This window comes from Harpegnathos saltator, unplaced genomic scaffold (assembly GCF_003227715.2).
Source record: "Harpegnathos saltator strain DR-91 unplaced genomic scaffold, Hsal_v8.6 scaffold184, whole genome shotgun sequence".
In the NCBI taxonomy this organism is placed as follows: Eukaryota; Metazoa; Arthropoda; class Insecta; order Hymenoptera; family Formicidae; genus Harpegnathos; species Harpegnathos saltator.
This window is the reverse complement of record NW_020229966.1, coordinates 160,020-173,057: the sequence shown is the minus strand read 5'-3', so window position 1 is coordinate 173,057 and position 13,038 is coordinate 160,020. Positions and strand designations below refer to the sequence as shown.

Sequence of the window (13,038 nt, the reverse complement as noted above, 5' to 3'; positions counted from 1 at the left end):
AATTGGAGTTAGAATCCGCTGCTCTGTGAAGGGGATGGAGAGACAGACACAGAGAGAGAGAGAGAGAGAGGGAGGGAGGGAGAGCGAGAGAGGCCGCGATAAATACAAAAGATGGAACTTTAACGTCGATAAGACAACTCTCTAATTTGCTGTTGTTTGCCGCCGGCATGCAAATCGTCCTTATCAATACTTTAGCCGAGACGGTCTGACCGTAATCGCCCTCACCGACATCATTACAACAATTATCCTGAATTATTCCGAGACATTTTGGAGCAGCGAACTCCGAGACGTGCGTTTCCGTGCTGAAAATCTCGCTCGAGATCACCGTGGAAAATAAGAGACAGAGAGTAGGTGGGCAAACTTGTGCCGCGCTGTGGAATCGCGAGCGCGCCGGCTTTCGCAGGACCCGCTGCAGGTGCCCAAATACGTACAGGTTGTCCATATTAAACGCCAGCCGTTACCGGCGTATATAGGTCGATCTGATTATCGTTATCGTTAACGCGACACGCTCAAGCAGCTAATGCGATTGCAACCGACGCGCGCGCGCGCGCACGCCCGACGGGATTTCGTCGCGTCGACGCGCGTTACTCATTCGCGCAATCGAGCAAGAAAAGGGTCGATATTAAACGATTTGGACCCATGTCGCTGCTGCCCTGGATGATGTTCTAATTGCCGTTATCTACTTTACTTGTGAGGCGACACGCCACCGGGCAATTTGTATTCCAGTCTGCGAAGAGAGCAGCCACGGGGCGCGCGCGCTCGCGGAAGAGATCGGCCGGGGAGCGATGCATCGTAAGAGAGCGATAGAGCACGGCAGTGGGACGGAGGGAGGAAAGGGTGGCAGGGGATAAGAGAAGGAGGAAGAGAGAGAGAGAGAGAGAGAGAGGAGAGGGGTGAGGGTGAGGGAGAGGAGATGGGGAATGCGATAAAGCGTGGGTGAGTGCGACAAGGTCGGCAAGCGGGCTCGAAGGTAGGGTTGTGTTTGGGGAGCACGAGAGGGTAAGACGCGCCGTAAAGAGGCGACACGGAATGTGGCGCGCAGCATACTCGACCGTGTTCAATGGCGAAATTATGCGAGCACGGTCGAAACGAGATTCGTCACGAAAGTTCCTCAGACTCCCGCCGCGCCGATGGCCCTACCGTTAGCAATTCAGTGGATGTTCCTGGCGGAAACTTAAGACGAGGATGTATCCGCGGCCGCTCCAACTTCCGGGATTAGCATATCTAACGATAATGACTTCTCGATTGACCTGTTTATCATTCATTACGGGTAAACGGATATATCCGAGGACAACGGGCCGGCGAGGCGAGTGGCTCGCCGAATGCCGAAACTTGTCGCGGCCGACGTGGAATTTACCCCTTTAACCCCTTTACCCCGAATACAAATTTATCCCATGGTTCTGATCAGATTAACCTCATTTGGACACCAGGTCCCAAAAAGGTAATAATATCGGGTCTTAGTAAATCATGTAACGCAGCGTGGATATCAGGACCTTAGTAAGGATTCATAGGCAGGTTCTTATTGAGTTACTGTATGGAATCCTTATTACGTTTTTTTTTCTTTTTTTTTTCAAATTACGCCTCCTTATTACTCGCCATGGCTATATTGGATGGTGACATTAGAAATAAGAAATGACACGCTGAGAATTCTCTCATGTCATTTCCAAACAAAAATTTGCATGAAATAATATTTTAGATCGCTTGAGCATACCTGTAAAATGTTTCGGAAAAGAAACATAAAATGAATATCATAAGATCATGAAGTATCACAGGGTGACAAGACATAAAGTAGTGCTAAAGAGAAAAGTTGCATGTCACGTTAATTTTATAACCATTTATTGACTGCTAAAAAAGGATAGTTTCTATAGCATTTTACAAATATATTCAAGTGATCTGAAGTGTTTTTTCAATGCAAACATCTTTATATTTGGAAATGACACCGAAAAATTGTTTTGTTAAAACTTGATAATGCAAATCATATTAGGTACAATGAATAAGATCTCGACAAGGACCTGATTAACTGAATCATATTATATCATACACTAGTAGGTTGGTATATCAAGATCCTAATGTGGACCCAATCATTATAACCTTATAAAGGTCTTCTTTACTCATTTGTCGTTAGGGCATTATAAGGACCGACTTACTTAGGATTATCTTTCATTCACCCTATTAGGTCCTTATCAATGTTAGGTGAACCTGATCAAAATTTCTAGTCGGGGCGGAGACATGAATCTTGTACACGTACCTTAGTTGCTCGACGCTGCGCGCTAAATAATACTCGGACGATCGACGACGAGACGATTGTCCCAATCGCAAAGTCCCTCCGCGAAGTTCTGTATCGCTCGTGACACTCGCGCGCGCAAACGTATGACCGCGATATTTCGAGATACCCCAGTAAGAAGACACTCCGGCTGATTCTCTCTTTCTCAATTATTATTAGCGACGACGCGACGGCCGCTCGCAGCTCGATCCATTCGTCGTGCGGGCGGGACAGGTTTATGCGGAGCAGAAAGCGCGAATCAAGCGAGATTCGCGCTCGTCGTGTTCGAGCTCCTTCACAAATCCGACGCATTACGCGAAAATGGGATTTACGATCCGCTGAGCCGCTCGCCGCGCGTCGCTCGCCGCGCGCGGACAGCCGTGTGTGTGTGTGTGATAGGTAAAGCGGAAGTTGGCGGACGCGCTCGCGCTGGAAATAATAGGAAAAGTTCTCCGCACATGTGGTTTAACGGCTAATTTGTTTCTATTAAGTGCTCGGCGCAGCGTTTAAAGCCTGGATCGCGCGGAATCGTTTTTCTCACTTGATCAGCGTAAAAGGCGCGATAACGCGTGATAACGGGGAAGAATCGCGAAGCCGAAGCCGGCGCGCAGGTGTAAAAATGAAACGGGGCAAGCCGGTGCAAGAGAGAGAGAGAGAGAGAGAGAGAGAGAGCGCGTTGGAGCCGTTTTGCTTTCATGCTCGCGCAACTTGGCGCGTTAATTTCCGTGCGCGCCAACCGCGCCGCAGCGCCTTACGTTAAACGTTAGCAACCTTCTTTCAGGCTGCTGGAAAAAAAATGAGGAAACGAACGAGAGAAAGAGAGACGGCGAATTTACGCGTGCATTGTGCCGTGGTTGCACGAGACTTCATGAGCGCAGCACGTATTTCTGACCGCGCTAGGAGTTACGAGTTCGACGTGAGGGGAAGTCGCGCCGTATAGAAAAACCGTGACGGTAAAAGGACACGAGTAAATTGAGAGAATGAGAAAGAGAGAGAGAGAGAGAGAGAGAGAGAGAGAGAGAGAGAGTGTGAGAGAAGGGGGGGAGGGGAGGAGGAGAGAACGCGAAGCGCGTGGATCGCGCGAGGTCGGTATTGTTGCATGGAAAATTACGCGAATCGATCGAAATCGTTATCGAATATTCGCGGGACGCGCGTCGGACGGATTGCACTCCTTCTGGATTCGCTTGACTCGTACATGCGCTTTTTTTCGCGAACGACAGAGTCGAGCACGGGTTCCTCTATTAGCGGTAAAGTTTCCAATTTGCGAGCCACCGGACGTAAAGCTCGACGTGTATACACAAGCGAACGGAAGTCGACAGTTCTCTTTTTTAAATGCTCGATTCCGACAAGCGCGGCGGAACGCCTGCGAGCGCGCGCGCGCGGGCGTGCTCGTGCAGACGTGAAAGTAAAATGTCCTTTTTTATTACACATCAACGCACGAAAAAGTAGCTTTCATTACGCGACTCGGATTATTCCGCCCGTGTGAGAACGGTTGCGCGAGCACGCGAGCGAAAAAATTCCTCACGACTCGCGACTCGCGTGTTTCTTTCTCTTCACTTTTTCCCCTTTGCTCTACAAACGATCATAAACAAGCTGCGAATTTTGCGATTTCCCTCGTTCCCTTTCGGCGCGCTCGGGAGCGCGCGTTCGTTTTAATTGCTACGGAAATAGTTACATTGGCATTGGCCGGTTACAGCTGCGCGAGAGAGCAACTGTTAGATTTTGGGAAACGCGCTGCTGTCAGGTCCGAATAATTAATATATTCACAATGTTGATTTAGGTTTGCCGCATATACATGCCGTGTGTCATTCAATATTCACACGTTACCTCGCATACACGTCGAGCTCGCATCGATAAATTGTCACTTACGTTCGCGTGCGTTGTTACTTCTGGGCCGAGGCGAACGCGAGAACCGCCGCGCGGCTGGCTTGAAATCACACGTATATAGCGCGCGCGCATGTTAATCAAATAGAATCGAACGCTCGAACGGAACAGAGGCAATCGGAAGTGCTCTCTTTGAGTGCTGCAGAGCTCGGCGAGCCGAATTTAAGTACATGCGCCCAATTAAATGGAAGGAAAAAGAAGGAGAGAGAGAGAGACAGAGAGAGAGAGAGAGAGAGAGAGAGAGAGAGAGAGCGAGGGAGAAAGAGCGAAGAAAAGAAAAAGCGCAAAAAGCGGAGAGGAAAAAGAAGACAGACGAGAAAGAGGCGAACGGGCAAGCGATGGAGACGGTATTGCAATAACAATTGGAATAAAAAGCTCGCAGTTGCGAATAAAATCGTAACGAGCTTACCGCGCGTCGGCAAGATTTTCCGGGCGATTTTCAGAATCCTATTCTCATTATCATTTAAATAAGATTACAGAGCTGGAATCACGCTGAAATTCATTTGTCGTTCCCTCGTTTTCCCCGGGAGCATGCGACTCTCGTACTCGCGAGTGAGCGAACGAGCCAGCCAGCAAAGTCGCAATCCCGTGCTATAAAACGCGGTACAACGCGGAGGAGAAAGCAACGCGCGCGCGGTCGCAGCCGCCGTCGCCGCCGCGCGCACGCTCTGGAATCTCGCTCGGTTGTCCCGATGTCCGGGACAAACAGCGTGGAAAATGAATTTTTCTGTTACCTTACCCTTTTCCGTTTAGAGAACTCATTTCGCCCGCGATTCCTGCGGAATTGCTCGCAAATTAACATCCCGGAACGCGCGCGCGAGAGCGGGCACTACAATTGGTGGACGTAAGAGAGAAGAAGAGAGACAGAAACAGACATAGACAGACAGACAGACGAGAGAACGAGAGAGAGAGAGAGAGAGAGAGAGAGAGAGAGAGAGAGAGAGAGAGAGAGAGAGAGAGAGAGAGAGAGAGTGAGAGAGAAAGAGGTACGAGCGCGCGCTGTCGCGGACACGCGAATGAACGGAGGTGGCGAATTTTCAAGCGCTCGCACGAATGAAATGCAAACAGCCGTGATGACACGTGAGAGCACTGGTTTACGCACGCCGCCATCGCCGCCGTCGCGAATACGCGTCCCGCGTTCCGTATTTGAAATTTCATCGCGAATCTCGGTGATTTATATTATACGTCGTGGAGATTCGGCGGCGGGCTATCCGACGAGACGCGCGAAAAGGTCCCGCGCGGTGGTGAAAAATAGTTGGCGAGGGAAATGCTCGTTAACGTATACATGATTTACTCTTCTTCTCTCTTTTTTTTTCTTTCTTTTCTCCATTTTTGTTTTATTACGTTGAATTATACTGTCTTGCGCATTTCCGTCGAGGCGCGATGCAAAATTGCTTGCGATGATTGATGATTGAACTTGACGCAGCGCGAGCCGTAATCGTTTCATGTTTGTGCGCTCTACGCAATCTCTCTTTCTCTCCTTATCTCTCTTCCTCTCTCTCTCTCTCTCTCTCTTTTTCTCTGACACGGCCGAAGTGCTCATAGTTTAGGAAATATTCATTGTGAAATAATACCAAAGTGGGAAAGAATGGACGCGCGGGGATACAATCCGGTTATTCGCTGATTGAACTTTCATAGAGATGTGCGCGGGGCTGTGTATTGTATTAAGAGAAAAATGGTCGATGTTCGCGGATCGCGCCGCGAGAAAGTAATTTCGAGAAACCATTTCGTGTTACACGGTCGCCGTGAAAGCGTGCAAGTTCCGGCGAAGCCAATTTTTCGCGCACAAGCAATGCAAAAATTTGTCGCCGGAGCACGATCGATTGCAATATCACAAAGCGGTTACTTTCGAGCGTAAAATTTAACAATAGCACGTCCTAGCTGTTCGTTTTAAAGGGAATGCCAATAACTAGATGGACTATGTTTAAAATCGAGGTATGGTTCGCAAAAAAAAAAAAAAAGAAAAAAAAAGGAACAAAAAGGAAAAAGAAAAAAGAGGGAAAAGAGAAATAAAATAAAAAGTGAAAAAAAGTGCTACACATGCCCGGAATAAATGTTTAAAGTTTGTCGGGGAAACGTGAAAGTGTGTCAGAATGCACCGCAGGAACGTTCAATCTCGTGGCAACTGGCTGACGTTTCCGCATTGATTAATGAATAATCGCGCTCGCGTTGGTCCTAATATTTCTCGATCGAGTCAGATCTCGGAAGAATGGAGCGTTCGAAATAGTTTGCGGTTAGCTGGCTCGCCGTCGTTGTCGTCATCGTCGTCGCATTCGTTCGGACGCGCGAGAATAAACAATTTAATTTCCCTTCCAAGTGAAGTAGCAACAATGGTATCAATACACAATGTTAGTGATCATTTTCCGAATAACCGGACAACCGATAGCTTAACGTTTCGTGCAGAGGTTCAATTGTACATAATTGCATCTATATTTGATTATTACCGTGTACGGTATTTCACGCTGTCTGTCACGTGATACATGATTAATTCCGCTATATGTGAAATACGCGCGATGCACACTGTTCATGATACGCGAGGCGCGACACAGGGGGAAGGTCTGTCAAGTATTGTATAGTCCGAATGCACGATAGTTTGCGGCGTGTATGATCCAATCATCGATATTATTAAATTCATGCGATCGCACGCGCGCAGCGTATTATCGCGTAACAAACAAACTCTCGCGCGGTCGCCTGACTCCGCGCGATCTCGTCTTTTATCTCGTCTTTCTCTCTCTTTCCCTATCTGAGCTAATGCAGCTCGTGTGCAGCTGCCGATGTCAAACTGACGAGGCCGAAGTAGAAAGCATTGTTAAAGGCGCGGCGACAGCGAGCGCGAATGTGGATCGACGATAAATCAAGGCGATTCATTTCGTCGGAGTGGTCGCGGCCGCGGCCGCGGCCGACGAATTTGCGAGCAGCGCGAACTGGAGAAACGTGTACACCATAAAAAGGGATACATCGCGAGAATCGGGTTAAACGAGCTCAATTTCAGGGTTGCGGTTACGGCGATTCAACTGTCCGACTTCTCTCGTGTTCAACTTGCTTCGCGTAAAACAAACTCCTCCAAATTCGGCTCAATGCTCGGCGATCGTGAAGCTTACCCGATACATTATTTAATCCCTGTCGTATTTATCGTCCGATTTACTCAACATTCCATCAGAAGCGGAATTGCTCGTGTTTCATAGTTAGATGAATCTTTTGGTAACTGAGAACGAACGTCTGCATTCTACATGCAATTACGTTGCAGACTCGTTAACTTTATGCCGTTGACTAAACTCTCTCTCTCTCTCTCTCTCTCTCTTTGTATGTTCAAATTTCGACGTAGCAGGTTCCTATGTTTCCAGCTTCTAACTCGATTTCTATTCTATCCGACTCAATTGCACTGTGCGCGCTGCAAAATTTGCGTAGCCCCGAAAATCGTTTCTTTTCATCTCGACTTTTTCACCGTGTCGCGCTATTTTTCTTTATTCCATTGTTTCTCCCTTCCTTTCTTTTTTGCGGGAAACTCCCGATTTCCGCGTGTAAATAAGACAGATCGGGAGCACTCGACGGGAGGGATCGACCGTGGGTGTAGCCGGACGAGACATCCGCGGCACAATCGGAGCACTACTCCTCCCCTTCGTCCCCCCCCCGTCTTTCGCGAATATGACGTTCGCGTGCGAGCGCGGAAAATCGATAATTAGCTGCGGACGATCGACAATCGGTACGCGCGCACTTAAATGCCGCGCGACAAGGCGCACGGTAGTGTATTGTGCAGTACAAAGGGATGAATAGGGTGAGGAGAGGTAGGTGAGGGCGATCGGGGAAACGATTTGAGGCACGGGGATCGATCGACCGCGATACATATACGCGACTCCAGGGTTATGTCGCCCTTGTTCACCGGGCTTCGATCCCGCTGATCCGCAGGTCGAAAAGCTCATAAGCTTACCGACTATCCAGGGTCGAACTCTCGCGGCCGCCAACACGCGGCGGTCAGCGTGTGTGTGGGTTACGAGAGCCGTCAGGGCGAGCGGATAAGCGCATCCACGTGCGCTCGCGCTCGCGGCATACCGAATGGTTTCCCGTTTCCGCCGAATCGTCTAATCGTACGTTGTCTATCTCACGGGGGCTAAACGAGCGAGCGACGAGGTCGGCGGAACGTTGACACACGACGTCGACGCGTCTGTTGCTCGCAGTAGGACCGTCGCAAAAAGCTGAATATTGCACTCCCCCTCTGAGAGGGAAAACGCGCGAAGAGTGTAATTAGCGCCGCGATGATAATTAACAAGAGAGAGAGAGAGAGAGAGAGAGAGAGAGAGAGAGAGAGAGAGGGAGAGAGAGAGTCGAGTGACGCTCGGGACGAATGACAGGCGGATGTAAATTATTAAGTCCACCTTGGGCGAACTGTGTAATTTTCCGCCGCGGAATTCTAATTGCGACTTTCGGGACGTCCTGCACGGCGAGGAGAAGCCGAGGTTTATAAACGTGCGCGAGTATGCTCGAGCATGTGCTGCTAAAAATGTGCGCGCGTATATAGTCGGAGATAAAATACCGGCTCGCCGTGGTATTGTCTTAATGGCGGATGAAATCTCGAATTCCGTCCCGTGAATTTCAGCCCGGCCGAAGCTGACGCTGCGCTCGTCACGAATTGTCACGCGCAACGAGCGCAAGCGACGATAGCCGGAATCCGGAATTCGCGCCGAAAATCAACGACGAATTGTTAATCATCGCGAGAATCCCCAGCGGGGGAGGAGCAGCGGCGGGAGAGGAGGACTTCTCACGCGATGTTATAAAATTCGGCCGGATTAATTTAACCGGAACAGTCGAATTACGCGGACAATCCGCGAGGCTCGTGGATATTGCGGGCGTGTTCGAGGCGCGCGGTCGGAAGTGTCGAAAATATTAGACACTTGGGAGCGGAACAACGGTGGAGCGCGACAAGGTCCTAGCCGCGGTCAATCACTCACGAAGGCTTCAGCCTGGTTTTAGACATTGATGAATCCTCGTTCGCTAAAAGGCGCACGTATACGCCCGGCTGACGCATGTGCGCCGCGCGGAAATGACTGCGTGTCGCGTGCATGTAGACGTACACATATGCGCGCGCGCGCATACACACACACACACACAGGCCGGGAAGCACAAGAGGCTATATGTATAGGACGGTATGATTAATCATCCATTCTTTTGACAAAGAGCGGAAAGCTCAGCGGATTTTTACACAGCGGCGTTGTCTGGCCCCCGCCCGCCGTGAAAAACTGCTGGAAATCGACTGATAGAACGGTCGGCAGCGATGGTCTCAATTTTGTTTATGATTCGCGAATTGCTCGGCCGCTACGCGCATGCGAGAGAAATCGTATCGTCCGCGGTGAATGAGAGGCGAGGATATCGCGTCGAGCGTGTCGGCGAGCGGTGAAACGCGCCGATAACAGCCCGGGATAACAGCCGCGTCATTCCGTCGAGTGCTTTTTAAGGAAATTAAACGATCGATCGAGAGAGAGAGAGAGAGAGAGAGAGAGAGAGAGGGCGGGAGCGAGACAGACAGGACAGACAGAGCCAACTTTGATCGAGTGAAATTAGATGAAAGGAGGATCGCGTTCATTCGGTAGCGGATTCGCGCTAATATGTAATTCCGGACGTCGGGGTGAAGGACGAGGCGTCTAACAGGCGGAAATCGACAATCGGGGACAAAGTCGGCGATCGAGTTCAAGTTCCTCTATCAGTCTTGCTCGCCTGACCTAGACGGTGCAGCCGATTCAATGGCGTCTCGTACACAACTGTCCTGCACACGCGCACGGGAAGGATCCTCTCGCGGCGCACGGGCGGTCCCCGTCGCGAGGATCCTGAAACTTGAGTTGCGCGCGTTTGACTTTTAAAACTCGGACGTCCCTGCGCTCGCTCACTCGTCCCTTTCTGTGCCTTCCTCCCCTGCCCCCCTCGAGCGCCCCTTTGTCCGTTTGTCCGCTCGTTCATTCGTTCATTCGTTTGTTCATTCGCTCGAAATCGAGCAAGTTTCAAGCGTCGCGAGAACGAATCCGACCAGCTGCGCTCCCGACCTTTCTGTCCAGTTGCTTAAAAGCTCGAGTTCGAGTTTCCGCCTTCGATATCTCGCGCGTCCGTTCGCGTTTACCTGGCCGGCTCGAGTGGCGCGATCGTACAATTGATGGCTCGTAATCGCTCGTCCGTGTCACTGAAGATTCCTCGCCGCTCGGATACGCCACTTTCCCGTTATCCCTCCCGACCTTTCTCGCGAGTAATGGATTTGGATTTATGTATGAACGCGACCGGAGAGGGTGTGTGTACGCATTTGAAACTTAAATTTATTCGGACATACTTTCTTTCCGTGGAATCACGGCTAGTGAATGGATGGCTAGGGTATCGATGCATCTTACGCTTTGACCCAGTTCGTTATGGCTTTACCGCAGCTAAAAAAATGTCGGAGCCAAGTCTGGCGTTTGAGACTTGCTCCTCTCTCTCTCTCTCTCTCTCTCTCTCGTCACTCACCGGCCAGGACGACGCTTTTTCGCGCGATTGACTTCCTTGGGGCGGGCGAGCATATTTTCCGGCGTCACGTAGCGTCGGTTCGTGGAAGTACTGTTTATTTATAATAGCGCGAACTAGATTGACACGGGAATTGCTTCACGGGCCGTCGGACGTATTTTTATTAAGCGATCCTTTTCGCACTCCGAGCGCTCCGCTCCGCATCGCTCGGCAAATACGGCCGGATCTGCCTCTTGTCCTATTTGCGAAAACGCGACCTTTTTTTCTCCCTAAGCGGAACTGCGTCGTTCTCGTATATCCCCGCAGCTGCACGTGTACATTACACCGTGCTATGTCAATGTGTATTTCACCGATGCTGTTTCGCCGGCAAAACCGGTCACGGGGCTGCAAAATTTTTTACTGTTCCGTTTCCCGACGAGTACGAACGCAATGGGAATTCGCGCGACATCCGACGATCCCGCGCTCAAGCCGCGCGGGATGATTCGCCGAGCGATTTCTCTCCGACGAGAGACGAACGGGCACGCGCGCGAAGAATTCGAGCGTCGTCTAATTGATCCCTCGGATTCGCCCGATGGAGCGTAATATGCGCTTCGTAGCCGCGAGCGAGCTACTGGCAGAAAATCATGCATACGAAATACATGACCTATTTACCTTCGACAGATGATCCTCCGGGTGCCGTGGATCGTCGAGCCACACACTCCCCCTCGTTCTATTCACTTTGTTCAGTCCGGATTTTTGCACGGGGCAACCGGAGCCGTCACACCAGTGTGTCTCCCCTCGCGACGGCGCTGCGTCTCACGTCTTTCTACGCGCGAAAGCACGAAGGCAGATCCCTCGGACGGGATGACGCGCGCGTCGATCACTCAATTACGACGATTTTCTTGCGTCTCCTCTCTCTCCCTTCTCTCCGAGAGAGACGTCTCATCTAGCGAGACTTCCTGTCGCTTCCCTCCTCCGCTACATCGTTGCGAAGACTGGTCCGTGATGGGCGACTCGAATGGGCCTCGCGATGAAACGCGGGGATGGGTACCTGAGGTCTTCTTCTCGCGCGGACGCGGCTCCTCACCTCCTCACCTCCTCACCTCCGGCCACGGGCTCCACGGGATATCTCGAGTTATCTCGCTTGCCGATCGGCGTTTCTTCGGAGGCCGGAAAGGTCTTACTCGGGCGAGCGAACACGCTGGGACATCGCACCCACGCAACGATGTTAATTCGCCGCCACCATGTTGTTCGTTATTACGCACAGAGCCGAGAAATTGGCATAATCCCCTCGACACATGTCGCGCACGTTCCCGCTCGCGCGCGGCTCACGCTTTCGTTAAAACACACCCTCCTGCGCGCGCGAGTCCTCCGGAGGACCTCTCTCGCTCCAGAGTCTCCCCTCGTGTTTTCCAAATATTTTGTCCGAAGCTCGATGGGACCATCCGGTGCGTAGCTTTCTCAATTGGCAGACGGGGAGAGAGAGAGAGAGAGAGAGAGAGAGAGAGAGAGAGAGAGAGAGAGAGAGAGAGAGACAGGGGGAGGGAATAGAGAGACAGAGTCAGGAGTATAATCACGAGACACAAGCAAGAAGAGAGAGAGAAGACGAGAAAAAGGGAAAGAAAAAGACAAAGAGAAAGCGGAGAGCGAGCGAAGGAGACTTAACAACGAAAGAGACGAAGAGATTTAGAACGATGGCACATCGTCGTCGTGTTTCGACAAAAACGGTCGTTGATTTTTTGATAGAGAGACACGTGCACGTAACAACGCGCGCGCGCGCGCTACCTGTCTTCTTCTCGCAAAGCCGGAAGCTTTTCCCCAGCTTTTCGACGCGCCGCGTTATCCGCACCATCCGCGAAAGAGGGAGGAAAATGTCGAAACGGAGCGGAAAGAAGAAAGAGGAGAAGAGAGGAGAGAAGAGGAAACGAAAGGAGAGGAGAAGAGAAGAGAAGAGAAAAGAGGAGAGGAGAGGAGAGGAGAGGAGAGGAGAGGAGAAAAAAGAGAAAGAGAGAGAGAGAGAGAGAAAAAGGGAGAGAGAGAGAGAGAGAGAGAGAGAGCGATCGCTCGCTCTTGTTCAGCGGCGAAGATACCACGATCTCACTCGTGTGGTGCAACGCTCTTCGCAAGGGGCGCGGCGTAACTGAGCTCGGCAAACCAACCCTCGTCCTCTGTCTCTGTCGGTGCCTCCCTCTCTCCGCCAGCCTCGCTCTATCGTTTCTCTCCCTCACCCCCGTGCAGCTACGTTTTCCAACTCTCACGCAGTCTCCGTGCTTTCCTCCGCTCCTCTTCCACCACACGATCCTTCCTCTCTCACGCGCGGCGTTTCAGCCACCCTCTCACCCTCAATCCTCTCTCGTCCTCTCGCTCGTCCGTCCGTCCGCGGCCGGTCGCGGCTCTTTTCTTCTTCCTCCTGCTCGATCTCGCGTCGCGACACG

The 13,038-nt window shown here is 51.1% G+C and overlaps 1 protein-coding gene across 3 annotated transcripts in view; it reads right to left on the bottom strand.

The window, feature by feature from the left end:
* The window catches only part of LOC105183181 (obscurin), a 148,255-nt gene extending 135,728 nt beyond the window's left edge, over positions 1 to 12,527 (bottom strand). For all 3 annotated transcript variants that reach the window (XM_019841400.2, XM_025297745.1, XM_025297744.1), the window contains exon 1: positions 11,276 to 12,527. The gene's annotated coding sequence lies outside the window, so the exon portion shown is untranslated. The remainder of the gene's footprint in view (positions 1 to 11,275) is intronic.
* Positions 12,528 to 13,038: the final 511 nt, after the last annotated feature.